We start from the raw sequence: 18100 nt of genomic DNA, 5'->3' as shown, positions 1-18100 counted from the left end.
CTGCTTCCACGGCATCTTGCATTAAAGCCGAGTGGGCGATTATGATTAGAGGGAAAATTCACCCTGCGTGCTCTTTGAACTACATGAAGGCACGATTCAGGTGGCGGTGTTGAATTTCACCTCTTTTGAAGTCAGCCGCCTTCCCAGGTAGACATCTGGAGGGCTGCACACCTTTCTGTAAACAGACTGGCCCTGCTCTTTTCACAGCTGGCTTTACAAAGGATCGGCAGGGCATCACTACTCCCTCAAATACTTCATGTTTGCACCATGTGCCTCGAAACAGCACGTTGCACGCGCCACAGTGGTGTGGTCAGCTTGCATATACTATACTCTCAGACAGGGGCTGATTGGAACATAAACAGTGCCGGTGCCACCAAATGTGGGCCCTTCACTTACCAACTGCAGTTTGTGACTTTTCAGAACAGAGTGCACTTTTTGGCTTACTGCACAAAAACCCAGACTCATTTAAAAGTGGAAAAGGTCGCTTTAATGTGACAGGCCAAAGCTTACAATTAAACGCTTACCTGGCTCCATGGCCTTACAAACTAAAGACGTATTTTAAACAACCAATTAAATAATTAAACATTCTCATTTTTTACCCAACAATTAAATAATTAAATAAAGCCATTTCCTCCCTATCTATCCCTTGGACCCTACCGTCTCCTTACCCCTTTTCCAGGCGTCCCGCTTTCTCCCCGGGGCCATGCCCCTCCAGGCTCAATACCTGTTCCCTGTGGTGGCCCACTTGTGCAAACAGCGCCACCCCATCCTTTCCCATGTCATTCCCCCATTGTGCTTCCCTCCCCCCACATCAAAAGGGGCTTCCCTCCCCCGAGGTGTTCTTTCTGCCCCACCCCCCCTCACCAATTCTCCTACCACCAACTCCTCAACCAATCTCCCAGCCAAGAGCTCAAGTCCGCCAGATAATGATTGTTCCCCAAACCGGAAAGTTTACCCATCCTCTCTAACTCTCATCAATCCTTTCTAAACCATCTCCTTACGTTCCAAAACCTGTACTGACACCGATGTACAAAATTCTACCATCTCTCTGTTTATCCCCTTCCTTGCCCGCTCTATCGGACCCTCATTTCTCACTCCCCTCCCAACTCTCTGTGCCAACACTTAGTCCCCCCTACAGTTGCTTGAGGCCACACTTGTCGGACCCATAACAAAAACCCTTTTTATTTTCCTGAAAAGAGCCACACCCGTATCCCGTACCAAATCATTTTCCCCACCAAGACTAATCCCCCCCCCAACTGGAGGCCCCTAGTTTTCCCTCAACCCAGCCCACATAGGAAGCAACCGATCCCAGCCCAGCCCCCCAAAACCGGACCATTTTACCACCACATCTTTATAGTTGCAACCCAGTTGCCTGTTAACAACCCTTTCCTCAGCTTCTTTACCCGCCCACTTAACGCTAGAATGTCCCAAAAACCAAATTTTTGACATCTGACCGTACCTCCTGGCAGCATCTGAAAAAGAAATTACAAAATCACTTGCAAATCAACAACATCCTAATAAATGCAACACTCCTGCTACCTACTGCAAACATTTTATAACAACCTTCCGTTTGACCCTGTCCCTGGCATACCCTTTGTATCTCCCTTACTCCCAGCGTCCCAACCTATTCCCCTACTCCTCTGAATAGTCCAGCCTGCTACCTTCAGATGCTGCACCCCTCCTAAGTAAATGAGTTCCAACCTCCTAACCCTTCCCACACCACTAGTAACACCTTCCTCCGTACCCTATCCTTTCTGGCCATCTCCTTAACCCTCTCCGGAAACACCCAAGGTCCTCTCCTACCTGTCCCCCTATATTCCGCCCCTTTCACCTAACCTTTAAACAATACACCTAAACCCACTTAGCCCCCCCTTTTTCCCCTAAACTATTACCCTCCTGCTCACCCTTGCCCCTCCACCTTCCATCACCTTATTAATTTGGCACTGCGTTGCCCCCCCTGCACCGGGGGCCCACGTGCACCCCCGTCCATGCAGGCCCTTTACTTTATTACTCCTCTCGCCACTGCACCAGGGGCCAAACCTGCACCCCCGTCCATGCAGTCCCTTCCATATAACCATCTTCAAGCTCCTTGCGTCCCTTACCACCTGTTTCCCACCTGCACCAGGGGCCCTAGTGCACCCCCGTCCATGCAGGCCCCTTTTCTGCCTTACTCCTCTCCACTACTGCACCAGGGGCCAAACCTGCGCCCCCGTCCATGCAGACCATTCCTCATAAATTCCTCTTCCGGCACCTTGCTTCGTTGCTCCACTTTTTTCCCCCAGCTGCACCAGGGGCCCTAGTGCATCCCCGTCCATGCAGACCCTTCTCCTCACTTCCCCCTGCTGCACCAGAGGCGCTCCCGCACCTCTGTCCATGCAGCCTGAAGCTTACTCACCCTGTCGTGCGGCAAGCGTGAGGGCTTCGCCACCGTCAACCATGCCCTCCAAACGACGGCCACCACCCCTTAACAATTTCCACAACTACACCCCCCTGCGGCCCTCCCCTACCTACTATTCTTCCTCCTCACCTCTCTCCTACCCCCTTTAAATCACCCCCAAAACCTTTCATCAAACCTTGTTCCTCCCCACCTTTTACGCTAAACTGAGCCCGACCTACCAGCACACCCCAATTTACCTGCCATGCGGTCCTTCCCCCCCACCTCCTTGCCCCGCTCCTCGCCCTGACCCACTGTCCCCTGCCTGAAAATAATCCGTAACCGGATGCCGACCCGCACACCTGCTGCACTCGTGTTTAAATTTGCACATCCACCTCGTGCAGCCTTCTTTATTGAACGCCCAACATGCTGTCGAGGGCTGACCTCCGCCTCCTCCCCCCGCCCCCTCATGGGCGGGGCAACCAAGAAAGGGCCGGTAAGGCACAGGCAGCCCACTTGCTGTGTGCAATGTCGGGGCAGGCCTCGTTAGAGCCATCTATTGCAGCCAAAGATCCATGTCTATCTCCCCACAGACCGCCTGACTGTCCTCCGCCATTCTCGCTCTGAATTCCTCATCATAGCGTACCCAGGCAAAACCCCCAAAACTTGTGAACGCCCTCCTAATTACGTCCATATATTTAAGCAGGGCCACGCAACGCTCTGGGAATTTTTCACAATATACACTGGCATAAATGATAAATGCCGACGTCCAATTCTCAATAGTCACCGGTACCCTTGGTCGCGCAGCCAGTTCCCTCTCCTCTTCTTTAGACCTCTCCTTAGCTCTCACTTCCCTATGGAGAAATTTAAAAACATCTACAAATTCCCCCGCCTGAATCTTTTCCCTGGTCGCCGCCATCAAGTGCGCCCCCAAAGGTTTTGTTATCCCCATGTATGGCAATTTTCTCTCCTTTCCTTTCCTTTCATTTCAACCTCCTTTTCTTTTCCCACCTCGAGCCCCAATTGCTCCACCACCTTGTCCGCCTGAATCTCCACCGAGCAAATGCTCTTCTCAACCCCCAAGGCTCCAATGGCCTGTACACCAACTTCTTTCCTCAGCCCTTGCAAACCCGACCCTTCGTTTCCCGTCCCCCCTCCTGGGACCCCTCTCTGCCGTGCAGATGACCATTCCCTTTCCCGCTCACCTCTTTCTGCACCCGCCGTCTGCTGCCTTGCGTCCACACCAATGCTCCTCATCTCCTTCCTTATCGGGCTCCTACTGCGGGGACAAAACATGTCAGCAGACTCACCAAGCCAATCTTTCCCCCTCCCGCTTGCCCCCCGAACTCCCTGCACCTGTCTTTCCATATCCCAAGCCCAACTTCTTCTCTCCTCCCCCTTTTCCCCCGCCGACCTATAACCATCCACCTCCCACTGCCCCACATAATCCTCCAAACCCATTTCATCACCCATCAAATACCACTGTGGCTGCGAGCTAGTGCCCCAGTCGAGTTGCTCATCCTCCTGCGAGCCCGGGGTGTCCACCCCACCACTCCTTTGACGTCTTCTCGGCGGGGCCGTGGAAACCCCTGCCTGGTCCTCTTCTCTCGGGCGAGGCGCTCCGACCTCCACCCTGGGTTCTTCATTGCTAGGGGCCGTGCTGCACCCTTTAGGCTCTCCGTGCACTGCCTGAGCAGGGGCCGCTCTCAAACCCTCTACTTCCATTTGACCAGCGGGGGCTGCGCAGTGCCCTCCGCCCTCACTCACCCTACCCGGGGGGGCCATTCCGCACCCCGCCCTATCCACCTCAATTGATATTTGTATTTGTATTTTGTATTTTATTTATTTGTATTGCGCTCCTTGCCCAAAGGCTTGCGGGCGCATGTTTGGTAGGCAGTAGCAAGTTACAGAGAGGACGTTTCAGGTTACAGACAGGGTGATACAGTATACCATTACAGATGCAAGTAACATAGATAGTAACAACAAAGTAGCAGTACCCGGAGGTTACAGAATAGGGGTACGAGCTGTGTGCAGTTATAAGTTACAAGCTGTCTTGTTCCCGTAACCAAAGTTTAGCTTTGGCTTTGAATGCGTGGCATTGCGGAATGTTCCTTAGGGCATTGGGAAGTGAGTTCCAGAGCTTGGCAGCAAGGACCGGAAAACTCGACCCTCCTGCCGAACGTAGTTTGAATCTGGGGATATCCAGTGTGTGCACCTGGGCGGCTCTCAAGGGTCTAGTGGTTGTGTGTTGCGAGAAGCGTGATACTAAGTAGGCAGGAGCTGCATTGTTCTGTGCCTTGTGTGTGAGCACAAGTGATTTGAGTGATATGCGGTGCGAGATAGGTAACCACTGGATGTTGCGTCTAATATTGGAGATGTGATTCCGTCTAGGTAAGTTGAGTGCTGCCCTTATGGCGTTGTTTTGTGTGACCTGGAGTTTGTCCAGATTTCTTTGGCTAGTCCCAAGGTAGAGGGCGTTACAGTAGTCGATTTTGGATAAGATGAGGGTTCTCGCGAGGGTCAAGCAATTATCCGGAGTCAGGAATGGCCTGCAGGCTGTGATCAATTTGCAGGTGTAGGAAGATGCAGAGACAACTGCATTGGTTTGTCGCGTGAGAGACAGGGTGGAGTCGAGGTAGATTCCTAGGGTTTTGGTGACATTGGCCACTTTGATGTCAATCCCATCAATAGTGAAGGATTTGTAGTTAGCGTCGAGTTTCGAGAGTTTAGATTGGGAGCCCAGGATGATTAACTCCGTTTTTTCGTCATTAAGGCAGAGCCCATGATTAGCCATCCAAGCCTGGATGACGGTGTAGACCATGTTGAGGGATTTAGAGTCGGTTACAAAATCACCAGTGATAGGGATGAGTATCTGGGTGTCATCCGCATAATTAGTGTAGGAGACACCCAGAAAGTCAAGGATATCGAAGAGTGGTTTAGTGAACACATTGTAAAGTGTGGGCGATACACAAGATCCTTGTGGGACTCCACAAGGGACGTGGGAAGGGTCGGCCGCTGCCAGTGGAGAGAAAACCCTCATGGTTCTGTTGGCAAGGAATGAGCTGATCCAGGAAGTAGCTGCGTCCGAGAAGTGGGCAGCAATTTTGAGGTGGTGACAGAGGATTTGGTGGTCGACCAAGTCGAAGGCTGCTGAAAGATCAAGGAGGAGCAGGAGTGCCATTTTGCCCTTGTCTTTCAAGTCCTCGATTTGGGTTTTTAGATCTAGTAATGCAGTCTCAGTGCCATGCCTGGGACAGAAACCGGATTGTCTAAGCCCTAGTAGATTATTGCTTTCGAGATACTCCTGGATTTGGAGATAGGCTGCGCGATCGAGGATTTTAAGCAGGTAAGGCACAGTGGTGATGGGCCTGTAGTTTGAAGGGTTGTTAGGGTCCAGATTGGCTTTTTTAATTAATGGTATGACCCAGGCATCTTTGAGGTTGTTAGGCACGGTGCTTGATTCAAAGGAGGCATTTATGAAGGAGGTAATAAATGGGGCGACCTTGGGAGCGGCTTCCTTAATGATGACGGCAGGGCATGCATCACCTTGACAATTGGATGGTTTTAGTTTAGTTATAATGTTTTCTACTTCCTTGATGGAGAGGGGGGAGAAGCTGAATGGTTTGAGATCGTGTTTAGGAGCTTGTATTTTATAATTCATGGCGGCGCTCGTTGAGCTTGAAAGGTGTTTGATTGATTTTAGTTTGGAGCGTGATAATTTTGTCTAGTAAAGCTTTTTGGATATTTGAGCACCATTCAGTGTCCGGAGTACACTTATCGAGAGGAGCAATAGGGGATTCCAGTTCCTTAAGTATCTTAAAGAGTTCCTTAGTGTTAGAACGGGCTTGGGTGATTCTTATATTGTAAGCTTCCTTTTTGGCCGCTAGGATGGCTTCTTTGTATGCAAGGGTGGCTGACGTGAGGTTATTTTTGTTGGCTAGGGAAGGGACACTTTTCCATAAGGCATCGGCTTTTCTTTTTTCTTTGCGTAGGTCGCGTAGTTGCGGTGTGAACCAGGAGTTCAGGTGGGTCCGCGGTTTTTGTTTACGCAATTTGATGGGGGCAATAGTGTTGAGGGCTTTTAGCATGACACGGTTATAAGTGTCTACTAATGCTGTAGGGTCAGTGCAAGACTCCGCAGCTGCGTTCAACAATGGGAGGATGAGAGGTAGAAGTTTCTCAACAGTGATGTCTTTTTTATTCCGTGTGAGCGTGGGTGGTGCGAGGTTTTGAGGGTCCTCGGTAGGGCTGGTGCAAATGGAGAAAGAAATTAGAAGGTGGTCGGACCATGCGCAAGGGGAAACAGAGATATCCTTGATGGCACAGTTCATATCGGCGATCCAGTCAAGAATGTGACCCTTAATGTGGGTGGGCTCTGTGATATGTTGTGTGAAACCGAAGTCAGTCAGGACATTTGCAAGATCAGAAGCTTTGGTGTCATTCATGTCCAGGTATCCCAAGTTGAAGTCGCCCAGGATAATAATTTGGGAGCTAGGCTTAGCACTGGATGCTAGGATAGAGGAGATGTCTTCAACAAAGGAAGAAGTAGGACCAGGGGGCCTGTAAATGAGGTGAACAGTGGCTGTGCGCTTGGGCGAGATAGGTAGTTTGAGAGAAAGCGATTCAGCTGAGTGTAACTGAAGGCTGTTCGCAATTCTGATGTTGAGCGTATTCCTAAACATGACGGCTAAGCCACCGCCTTTAGTTTGGTTGGTATCTCTGTCGCACCTGATTATGGTATAGTTGTCAGGGATGGCAAGTGTCAGAGAGGGACCAGAGGCCGCGTGCAGCCAAGTTTCCGTGACTACAAGTAAGTCCAAGTTTTCTGAGACAATGAGATCAGCAATATCAAGGGCATGAGCTTGGATAGATCGTGCATTTATGAGAGCACCTTTGAGTTTAGGGGCCGTAGTAGCGTTGTCTTGTGTATTGGAGGTAGGAGTCAAGAGAAGTTGTGGTATATGAGGGCTGGAGTTGCAGGTGTTGCCTGATACAGTGCTGTTAGTGTGGTAAGACCAGTGTGTGCATCTAGATGCTAATTTTTGGTTCCTGATCGATAAGGCACAGGGTAGGCTCGGTTGTGTAGCCGCAGATGATGTAGCGTGGTGAGACTGTATGATGTCGTCGGTGGGATTGTAGGCCAGAGATGCGGTGGGACGCATAGCGTAGTAGCTAGTGCAAGTGGCTGTGTTAATAGTTGCAGCGGGTATGCGCTGGGATACAAGGCGCAGGCGAGAACCAAGCCTCGAGTTTCTGCTGAGTGTCGTGCAAGGGTCAGTGTTGATAGTATCATGGCAGGTATGACTGACGGGCTGGCAAGAGTCAGGAGAGGAAGGTGGGCTAGTTCTCGAATTCAATCTGGTGTTTCTCATAACGGTAGTACAAGGTTGGTTAGGTGTTGGTCTGGTAGTAAAGTGGCGTATCCAGAGTGCTGGATCATCCAAGTACGGATTTGCAGGTGTCATGGTGCTGGGCCACGAGGAGAGGGTAGTAGTTCCCATACAGGAGCTAGTGAATGAGTCTTGATTGGAGCGAGGGTTGGGTTGGCTAGTCCAGTGTTTACTGTATGTAAACAGTAGGTGGATGAGGGTTGATAAGCAACAATACATGATGTGGGTGACGTCGCTAGTACACAGGGTAGCAGGTGTGGTCTGTTAACGACCAGAAGCACAACACAGGTTGATTCAATGTGGTCAGGGGATAGACTTAGGGATCAACACAGCGATTAAAAATGGTCTGTATACGAGTATAGGGCGTGCCACAGCAATCAGTGAGGTCAACTAGGAGGCACAGCAATAGTCAATGTGGTCTGTGGGCGACCATAGGGCACATCACAATGATCAGTGTGGTCAGTAAGCGACCAAAAGGCACATCACAATAATCAATGTGGTCTGTAGGCGACCATAAGGCACATCACAATAATCAATGTGGTCTGTAGGCGACCATAAGGCACATCACAATAATCAATGTGGTCAGTAGGCGACCATAAGGCACATCACAATAATCAATGTGGTCAGTAGGCGACCCTAAGGCACAACCCAATAATCAATGTGGTCAGTAGACGACCATAAGGCACATCTCAATAATCAATGTGGTCAGTAGGCGACCATAAGGCACATCACAATAATCAGTGTGGTTAGTAAGCGACCAAAGGCACAACACAATAGTCACTGTGGTCAGTAGGCCACATTGAAGCGAGAGCCAGCCTCAGTGCAGATATACATGCTTCTTGCTAAGGTGGGTGCTCTCGCTGCTGCTAATAAAAGTGGTTAAAGGCAGGCATGCTACTGTGTGGTGCTGCAGGGATAATGAGGGGTAACCCTGGGTAGCCGTGCAAACGTGGGGCGCTAGGTTAGGGCGCAGTAGATTACCTTAGAGGTTGTCCATGTGATTAGCGCTGACCTCAGGATATTTGGCATCAGGACCGCGATCATCCGCGGGCAGCCCTCAGACAGTCGATGGGCCTTAGGAGCCGGGCCTAGGTGGGCGGGCCACCGGCTTAGGTGGGTAGATGCATCGGCTTGTGGTATCCTAGGCAGGGGGTAAGGGAGGGGCTCCAGCACGCCTTCCCGGACGACGCCGTGTGGGCAATGGAACCAGCAATTAGCTTGCAAGTTGTCATAAAGATTTGGATAGAGATTACAGTCCTCTTTAGAATATAGGTTTGTGGCTCAGATCGGCGAACAGGCGGCAAACAGGAAGCCTTAAACCTCGGCCTTGCTCCGCAGGCCGGCTTCCGCCTGTCGGTGGCGAGGATTGGAGGATGAGGCTCCCGGTTGCTCAGCAACGGGATGCAGCCTCGTTTTGGTGCCGCACAGCGCCGGCCATATTGGGTCAGGCGCTGGTGCTCGTAGCGTGGCACAACAAAGAAATACGAACAGCTGATGTTGGGTGCCTTCCGAGAAGCATGCGGATCACTACCATTGGCATCACCCAAGACACCAAACCTGAGTGACCAAATGCTTGCAACTGGGCACTCTACCATTGGCACCAATGTAAGCACCACCTGAGCGACCCATGCTCACCATTGAGCAACCAATACTCACTCCAGCAACCAGATGTTCACAACTGAACAACCACATTCTCACAACTGACCTTACATCATTACCCACACACATTCCCCTAACCAAACCAAATGAACGAATTCAGCATTAAAATTTGGTAAAAGAAAAATGTTAAGTTACACCATGAAAGAGTCCCAAAGTTCATGCTTGCAGAGTCCACTTGGAACATAACGGTGGAGAAATTGTTAGGTTAATGTAAGGCATAGCATGGCTGAACATTACCTAGAAATGCAGTAAGTCCAAATACACAGGAATTTGACCAAAATCATCAACGCTCTAACCCTCACTCACACCATGACCCACACGCATTCTCCACCCAAACCAACTGGACGAATTCAGCAACAAAAATATGGTAAACGGAATTTAGGTTGCGCCACACAAAAGTGCCACAAATGTTATGCTTGTGGAGTCCATGTTGGAAAGTACCTGTGGGAAAAATGGTTAGGTTAGTGCAATTAAAAACATTACTGAACATTTCCTATGGTTGCATTAGGCCCACACAGTTCTCACAAACTTGCCAACAGCACATTGGCACCATGAATCACCAAAAACACATTGGCACTACCAAAACACCTCTTAACTAGGCACCACATCACCATACGGCTCCAACACAAGAACTGCTCACCATGTAGCCATCACATGCCAAATAATAAGGTACTACCTAAACCAGTCACCCCATGAGAAGGAACAACATTGGTAAAATAGCACAACATTTCAGCACTAAATTACTATCAGCATTTTGATCGAAGACACGGATGGACGGATTGAAAATCAACCGTCGACAAAAAATAAAATTGTAGAAATTCAAAAGCCAGCTCATTTATAGAACACGAGCATCCTGTAACAAGATCTGGTTTAAATTGCACATCCTTGATGATCCAATCGTGTAACTGAAATGTCTAAAACCAGTCTGGGGCGCTGAAGGTACACACGCATTGGAAAATTCTTTTCTTTTAATTCCTTGTAACACGCAGATGCGTAATTCCAACTCTTCCAGTGGATGTTTGTCACGTTGGAGGGTTCTTTGCTCCAACCTCTCTCACACCGCAGTATGTTATAATGAGTGTCTTCCCTCCTGAGTCTTCCCTGCAGTGGTGATGTCAGTGGAATGTGGTGAGGTCACTGTGCTTAGAGTGTTGTCATCTGAATGTGTGTTCCATGGGGGACAGTTGGAGATAGAGAGCTGGCTGGCAAGGATGTGCCGGTGTTTCCTGCACAGGTGTCATGATGACGATACAACATTGTTACACAGTACATGCCATTGTTTCAGTCCTCAAGAACGTTTGCTTCAGAATTCTCTCAGCAGCCAAACATGGCTGATACCCGGCGGAGCATGGTGACGTCACCATTCTTGAACGGAGCTTGGACCTGCACTAAGCTCCAGGCACCAACTTGCTCTCGGCTCCCAGCACCAACTGTCATCCGTGCTCCCAGGGCTGTGATATGTGCGAGACACTGGCAGCTAACAGCGGACGTCCACACAACGTTGAGGCTACACGAGAGGTAGTTGGGGTTTCACAGATGCTCAGGAGTCATGAGTAGTTCAAGTGGTCTTTACTTGGTTCTTTGGGTCACAGGTAAGTACACAGGGAAAGGTAGGGCAAAAATAGGACAGGTCTAGGGGATAGAAACATCCACCGGTCCCCCTGTGCCAGCATAAGTCCCCAGCTGACTTTTCTGGAACACAGGCACTCCCATCATAACATTCCAACCAGAACACTCCTTACCCAATAATCCAGGCAGAGACAAACACACACACAGAAAACAGCCACATGGCCAGATTAACACACTTCTCCCACCCGCACTCTTCTGTAGGTATTTCCCCCCTCTTCCCCACTGCCCTTGCACCCCCTTCTGTGCCCCAACCTTAGCACCGCCGTTATTCCCTCGAGCCCCATTCCTTTGAGCACTCCTTGCTTCCTTAGAGCTATCCTTCATTACCTCCCCACATGGCTGCCCACCTGAATTCATCTCGTCCCCGGACGCCCTCCTGTCTATCTCCCTCCTCAACCTCATGCCCCTGGATTCCCACACCTCCCCTCTCCCCGCCGCAGGGGGTCCAAGCCACCACTGCCGCGAGAGCCCCATCGGCTGCCGCTCTGCGCTGCGGCCAACCCCCACTTGTTTCCGCCTCACCCGTGACCTCCCCCACCGCCCCCTCCAGCTGGGCCCTAAATGCCCTGCTAACTATTGCCAGGGCCTCCCTCAGTGCCCTGGCATCGACCAAACCCTCCTTGCCAGCTCCCCGGCCCAACAATGTGCCACACCAATCTAGTTGTGCACTAGGGGTAATCCCAGTCAGGCTAGCTAACTAAGCCCCCGAGGCAAAACCTACCCGTGGACCTACGCCCAACAATTACAACCCAGCTAACCTAGCACAGAGTAAAATTAAACAAAATAACCCCTGGTACTAAGAAACCCCCAGACAGAATACGACCTACTCTGCTTATATGTCTATTAATTTATTTTATTTTATTTTATTTAATTTATTCCTTTTATTTATTTTTTTTTGAGTATTTGTTTACTCTATTTTCTAAAACATTTTTTTTTATTTTTTTATATAACCCTAACAAATTATTATTATTTTTTTCTTCACCTTGGAACCACCCCCACCCTTCTACCTCACCCAGCTCCCAAACAAAGAGCCCAAAACCACAGCACAGGCACCAACTATTGGTGCAGCAATGACCAGGCACACTGCCACCTGGCGGTGCTCAAGCCTCACCGCACCCCTCAGAAAAAGCACACCGCCCCTTTAATAGGGCTGCACTGCCCGCTTTCAAAAAGGCGCTGACAATGCGCCCCCCTCGGCGCCGAAGCCGGGATACAAACAGCGGAGCTGCGGAGGAAAAAGGGGCTAGCCCGCGCTCACTAACTCCCCCGGCAGACAAACGAAAGCCACAACACGCCGACACCACTTCAGAGAACACCCAGAGCCCTACAGCCCCCCGACCTTCTGCACTGCCCCCGCTGAGAGACCCAGAGATAACGGGGGCCCAAGGTAACAAGCGAGGGGTGTCTTATCTATGGCACCCCTCCTATAAATGCGTGCGCCCCGCTTAACTATACCTATCCTTTTACTTTTCTTTTTTTTTTTTTTTAAAACCTGACCGCCCGCTCTTCCCAACTCCCCTACCTCACCTTACTATTCGTCCTGCCTCAAGGCCCAGCTACTACCAGGGAAGGCTCGGGAGCAGGCAACAGGACTTGACAATCACCAAGTCCAACTGTCGCCTGCCTCCCGAACCTTCCCTGGCCCCTTAAATACCCTGGGGAGGCGCTCTGCCCCCCACGGCCACTCGCTGGCCGTGTGCAGCGCCAAAAACTTCCGTTCCCCCCAGACCCCCCTTTTGGAAAACGTAGTACCTTTAGAAACACATTAGTCCAGAAACATTTGTTCAAACTAGCATATTATGTAGTGTGTCTCATTGGCTGGGAAAACTGGGACACACTGGTCTTCGATATTGCCCTGTGGGATACCCTGACCATGCTGGCATGATGTAGTGAAAGTGTTGAGTCTGTGTGGTACGATTGACCGCTTCTTGTATGGTTGTCAGATATATAGCACTGTCAGAACATATTGTCAGGTTTAAAAAGGAGGTGGGGCCTGGTAGACATTATTTGCAACGTACTTAATAATATTTTGGACCATAAGGCCGAACCACAATATAATCTCACTATCTTATTTTGCTGGTGGTTTTCCTGCATATAGCCTGTCGGTAAGTGGCTGTGCTGCACTGCAAAAAAGGGCACACAGTAAGCACTTGCTTGCGCGCATCGTGAACCATCGTATTCAGCACTTAGTTTCTCCCTTACCAACATTTCAATCGAGCTCAATGTAACCCTCAGTCACTTTCCTGAGCCCCGTTTTATGTTCTATGGCCATACAAAAACACCTTTATCTAGGCTGCTATTTGGGTTTCGAACAACTGGACAATAACATTCAAGAGGACGCTTTAGTTTGATTAAAGTTCTCTGATCAACCTCTCAGTTTAGAGCTCAGATCTTGCTAGATTAAGTGATTAGAAGTCATAACGAGGCCCGTCAATGCACTTTTACATGATATAATGTGCTGGTTTCCGTTCAATTCTCTCGGGGTTGCTGAACACCTGACTGGAATCCACGGGTGGCATTGCAACTTTCATTGGCAGGCTCAGCAGATACAGTGAATATTAGGGAAACGGAACTAAAACAATAGGCAAGACTGAACCAAGGATCCGTGTCCTAAACGCAAACAAGCATTCCTTCAACCACAGTAAATCAATAGCTCAAAGGAAATCCATTTTCACTGTAGCTTCAAAACCAAGTCTGTCAATATTGCAGTAGAAATGTGTAGGTAAATAAAGATGTTCACGAAAATGGAAAAAAAAATGCTTAAAAGAGAAAAAACGACTCACTGCTTGAAGAATGAATGAACATAGGAAAAAAGGGAGAAAAGTCTCACTGTCTATTAAAAACAGACTGGAAGTATTCAAGTAAAATACATAAAAAAAATATTTCCGATGTCAAACCTGTTAACCAATGTACATGATGAGCAAAGGTCCTATATGCTTGGTACCGTGCGATCACAAACATCCATTGTGTGGTCAACAAGAGAGCAGCGCAAAAAGACATGATCAAACCTTTCAGAGCTGTTACAAATATGCAAAACCATAAAGTACTTCACATAGATAGTGATAAAAGGTCACAGCAAAAGGTAACCATAAAGCTACAACATCACAAAAAATAATAAAAGTCCTGTTCCTCATTGAGGCCCTGGGGTACCAATGTACCCACATTCTCAATCCACAATGCTTCTTTCTGCAGTAGAAGTCTTCTTATATCTCTACCATGTCACCGTTTTTTAACCACTTCAAATATGTGAAGATGCATCAGGGTGATGTTGTGCCCTTGTTCCAAAAAATGTGTGCCCAGGGAAAACAAATATCTTTAGATCTTATTGATGCACTGTGTTCCTTGCCTCTTGCATGGTTTCACCAATATACAGTAATCCACATGGACACTTAATGACATATACCATGTTGTTTGACAAACATGTAGCATATGTTCTCAATGTAATGTTCTGTCCAGCATGTGGGTGCTGTACCATATCTCCTGGGATCACTGTGTTACAGCGCAGAGAACTCAAACAGGGTTAAGTACCAAACTTGGGATTTCCACAAAATGTGTGTATATCCCCCCCCCGACCACCCCGTGGTGTAAATGGCATGAACTAAAATGTGTCGAAGATTATGGCTTTTAGATTTGTAAAGGTTGATGATGTGAAAAAAGTACAAATAACCAAGCAATCTGATTTATAATCTCCCCGTTAAACACGATCATTTTGCAAATAGTATAAGTATGACAGGAGTATCAAATTATCATAATCAATTCAGGTGTTTCCTTCCTCTGATTAAGGAGAAGCAACTTTGAGTGTTTTCACTAGTGCTATCTAGATGTTGTTTGGGATAACCACTCTCTTCAAATTGAATTATTTGTTTTTTATGCTAATCTGACATCATCTAAAACTAGTCTGTGAAAATGAAACATCTGCGAGTAGGGTACATTTGTATTAAGCAGTCTCAAATGAAAACTGAGTTAGTGCTAAAGGCTAGTCCTATCTGTTATTTTTCAGTGAATATCAGAACAAAATGTATTGTCTGAGATCCAGATGGTTATATTTTTTTTAAAACTGGTTGTCGGTGCCCCAAACGTGCCTTGTAAGGTCGATACGCTCATGAATGAGTTTTAAACTGTAAACAATAAAATCAGAGTTGTTTGATCACCCTGCCAATATCAGATACATTGTTATTATGTCCACACCCAAAAAAGTCAAAATCAGGAAGTTTGTTCTAGGGAAATCATGTGCATATGGGGTGGCATGCTGGCTTCCAATAATGTGTATATATATATATATGTATATATATTTATATGTATAGGCGAAAATGACCTTTATAATCTGAATAAATTATGTTTTAAGCCAAAATGTTATAATTTCATGATGACATTCCTATTACTCACCACATGGCCTGTTTGAAGAAGAGGCAATTCAACAGCTTTGATACATTAAATAGGGGAACTTGATGTATATAGAATTTTGACATCAAGAGTGACAATATCCCATATGTACTACATCAGAGATAAAATGTATTTGATTAATTAGGCCAGTAGAATAACAGATATATGTGGATGTGATCTGAAAGCAGAGATCACTAAAGACTCCTTCTGGTTGTAATACATTGTCGGTGCCTGCATTATCAGTCTACCAGGCAGATGTTGGAAATCTTTGCAAATCTTTACAAACCTTCGAGACAATATAAAATACAATCATGAGAGGATGCTGTGTCTTTAAGTATTTACTTATCATTTAAATAATCCATTTATGATGGATTTCCTCTTTCAATAAAATATTTAATGAATGTTGTAGTTTATGTGGTATCTTAATCATGTTTTAGATGTAAGCTGGTTTTATTAAGTGCCTCAAACATTCATGCTCATAGTATGTTTTTTTTCATAATTACTAATGCCCTATCTATCAGCGGGATTGAAGTGACTAATTGTGCACACCCATCTACAGAATTCTATAATGTTAGTTTTATTAATATCACATGTTCAGATCCAAAATAAGGCCACAGAAATGAAAATGGGCATGTTCATAATAGGATTGCACCGCCCCCACCCCCACACCTTTTATGAATCATGGCATTGGAAATGCACAACTCTTTTTGGGAGGAGTTAAATAATATATTTTTGACTGCTCATAGGATTGTGAAATATCGTGAGATGAGCATTGAGGATTTTTGGAATGAACGTGAGATGGGGGAACAGAGCTTACACCATTTGAAGGACTGTCCCCATGCAGACTGGAGAGTAGACGAGTACAATGAGAGAAGTATGACCAGTCTATGAGCAGTCTACAGTTAGAAATTGGTTTCTCAATAGCTTCCTGAAAAGAGGGTGTTCTACAGGAATGATCCCAGCTGACTGAGTCACAAGCTGATTCTGCAAAATCAGAAGCCACATTTCAAAAGGTAAATTAAACCCCCAATTAACCCCAACCTGTCCATGCAGATCGAACTGGGTAAATCTGCAAAAATAAAAGTCAGGCAAACCATGGAAATGCAGTTTGAGAATAGGAACAGAGGAGCTGGTGTTTAAATGCCCTGTAGTCTTCTATCAATATTGAACACAAAGTGAGATGTTATTTCATTAAAGGCCAATGTACTTTATGTTGAGAAATAACTTTTACAACCAAATGCATTTGAGTGCCACTATAATGCAGAATTGCCTCTATAAAAAATAAGTATAATAGTGGCAGTATAATAGTGGCATGAGATGCTGTAGAGTCCTTTACACCATAGTGTAAATCATGACACACTATCATCTGAGAGATATCATGCCTCAAAGCTGCCGGCGGAGGGCTAGTTATAGATTAGCTGTTTTTGCAACAAACATTAGTATAAGGGTTTAATTATATTCAATAAGGATCATGTAAGGTGTTAAAACCCTGCAGTACCTTATCTCTGAATGCACAAACAGATTAAAGTGTAATGTGGAAGGTTTTTTTTTTTTAACGCTGTACATGTTACTGGGGAATAGTATTTATCCATCCTAAAAACACATGCAGACTGAAAACTATGCACAGGTACATTAAATCTGTAAAGCCGAAGAGATGATGTGTTTGATGAGCATGGCAAGTAGGTTATTGGATATGAGATGCGAATGGATCTGAAGATAGGCTGCATGGTCCAAAATGTTGAGGAGGAATGGGACGGTGGTGATAGGACAGTATTCAGTAGGCATAGCTGGTTTTAGAGTAGGTATTTTTAGCAGTAGAAGGACCCATGAATCCTTTAAATTGGTGGGAACTGAGCCAGAGGCAAACAAAGCATTCATAACAGTGGAGATGAAATGTGCAAGTGCTTCAGCACAATCCTTTATGACTGAGGCTGGACAGACAGATTTGGATGACCTCAGTTTCAAAGATCAACTTAAAGTTGAATCGAGGAGGGTTCTGCGGAGAGGCAGAGGCTAAGGGGGCTGATGCTAAGAGCGTTTTTTTCAGCATTTTTCTTTTGGAGCATAGCAATTTTATCGGTCAAGGCATTTGTTATGTTAGTGCACCAAGTACTGTCTTTGATACAGTTGGTTGGAGGGGGGTGCTGGGGATCCCAATTCCCGCAATATTACAAAGAGCTCACAGGAGCATGAGTTTGCATTGGCGATTCTAATGTTGAAGGTGGAGCTCTTTGCTAGAATTATGGACTGTTTGTAGGCCTTTGCGAAGGTAGAGGAGTGTGCTTTATTAGGCTTTGTTGGACTATTTATCCAATTAGACTTAGCCTGCTGTTTTGTAGCCTGGAGGGCTTTGGGATCAGCTGAGAACCAGGCATTTGAGTGTAGGATTGGTTTGGCTTTATGCTGCATCAGGGGGGACACAATGTTGATAGCCAGCAAGAGTAATCGATTGTAGGTATTATGGGCTGCAAATATTTTTTAGGATTATGGGCCACAAATATTTTCTGAGTGGCTGGATAGTATGGCATGACATCATATTGACACTCAAACTCAGTGTTTCTCCATCTACATAGGGGCTCTAGAGCATCACCACAGTCCAGTGCATATATAGGTGTTATTAAGGTGCTTTTAAAATGCTCTTTTAAGGTTGCATTTTCTGTCTCTC

This window comes from Ambystoma mexicanum, chromosome 11 (genome assembly GCF_040938575.1).
Source record: "Ambystoma mexicanum isolate Mex_15411 chromosome 11, UKY_AmexF1_1, whole genome shotgun sequence".
NCBI lineage: Eukaryota > Metazoa > Chordata > Amphibia > Caudata > Ambystomatidae > Ambystoma > Ambystoma mexicanum.
The sequence above is the reverse complement of the archived record's forward strand: the minus strand, read 5'-3'. Positions refer to the sequence as shown.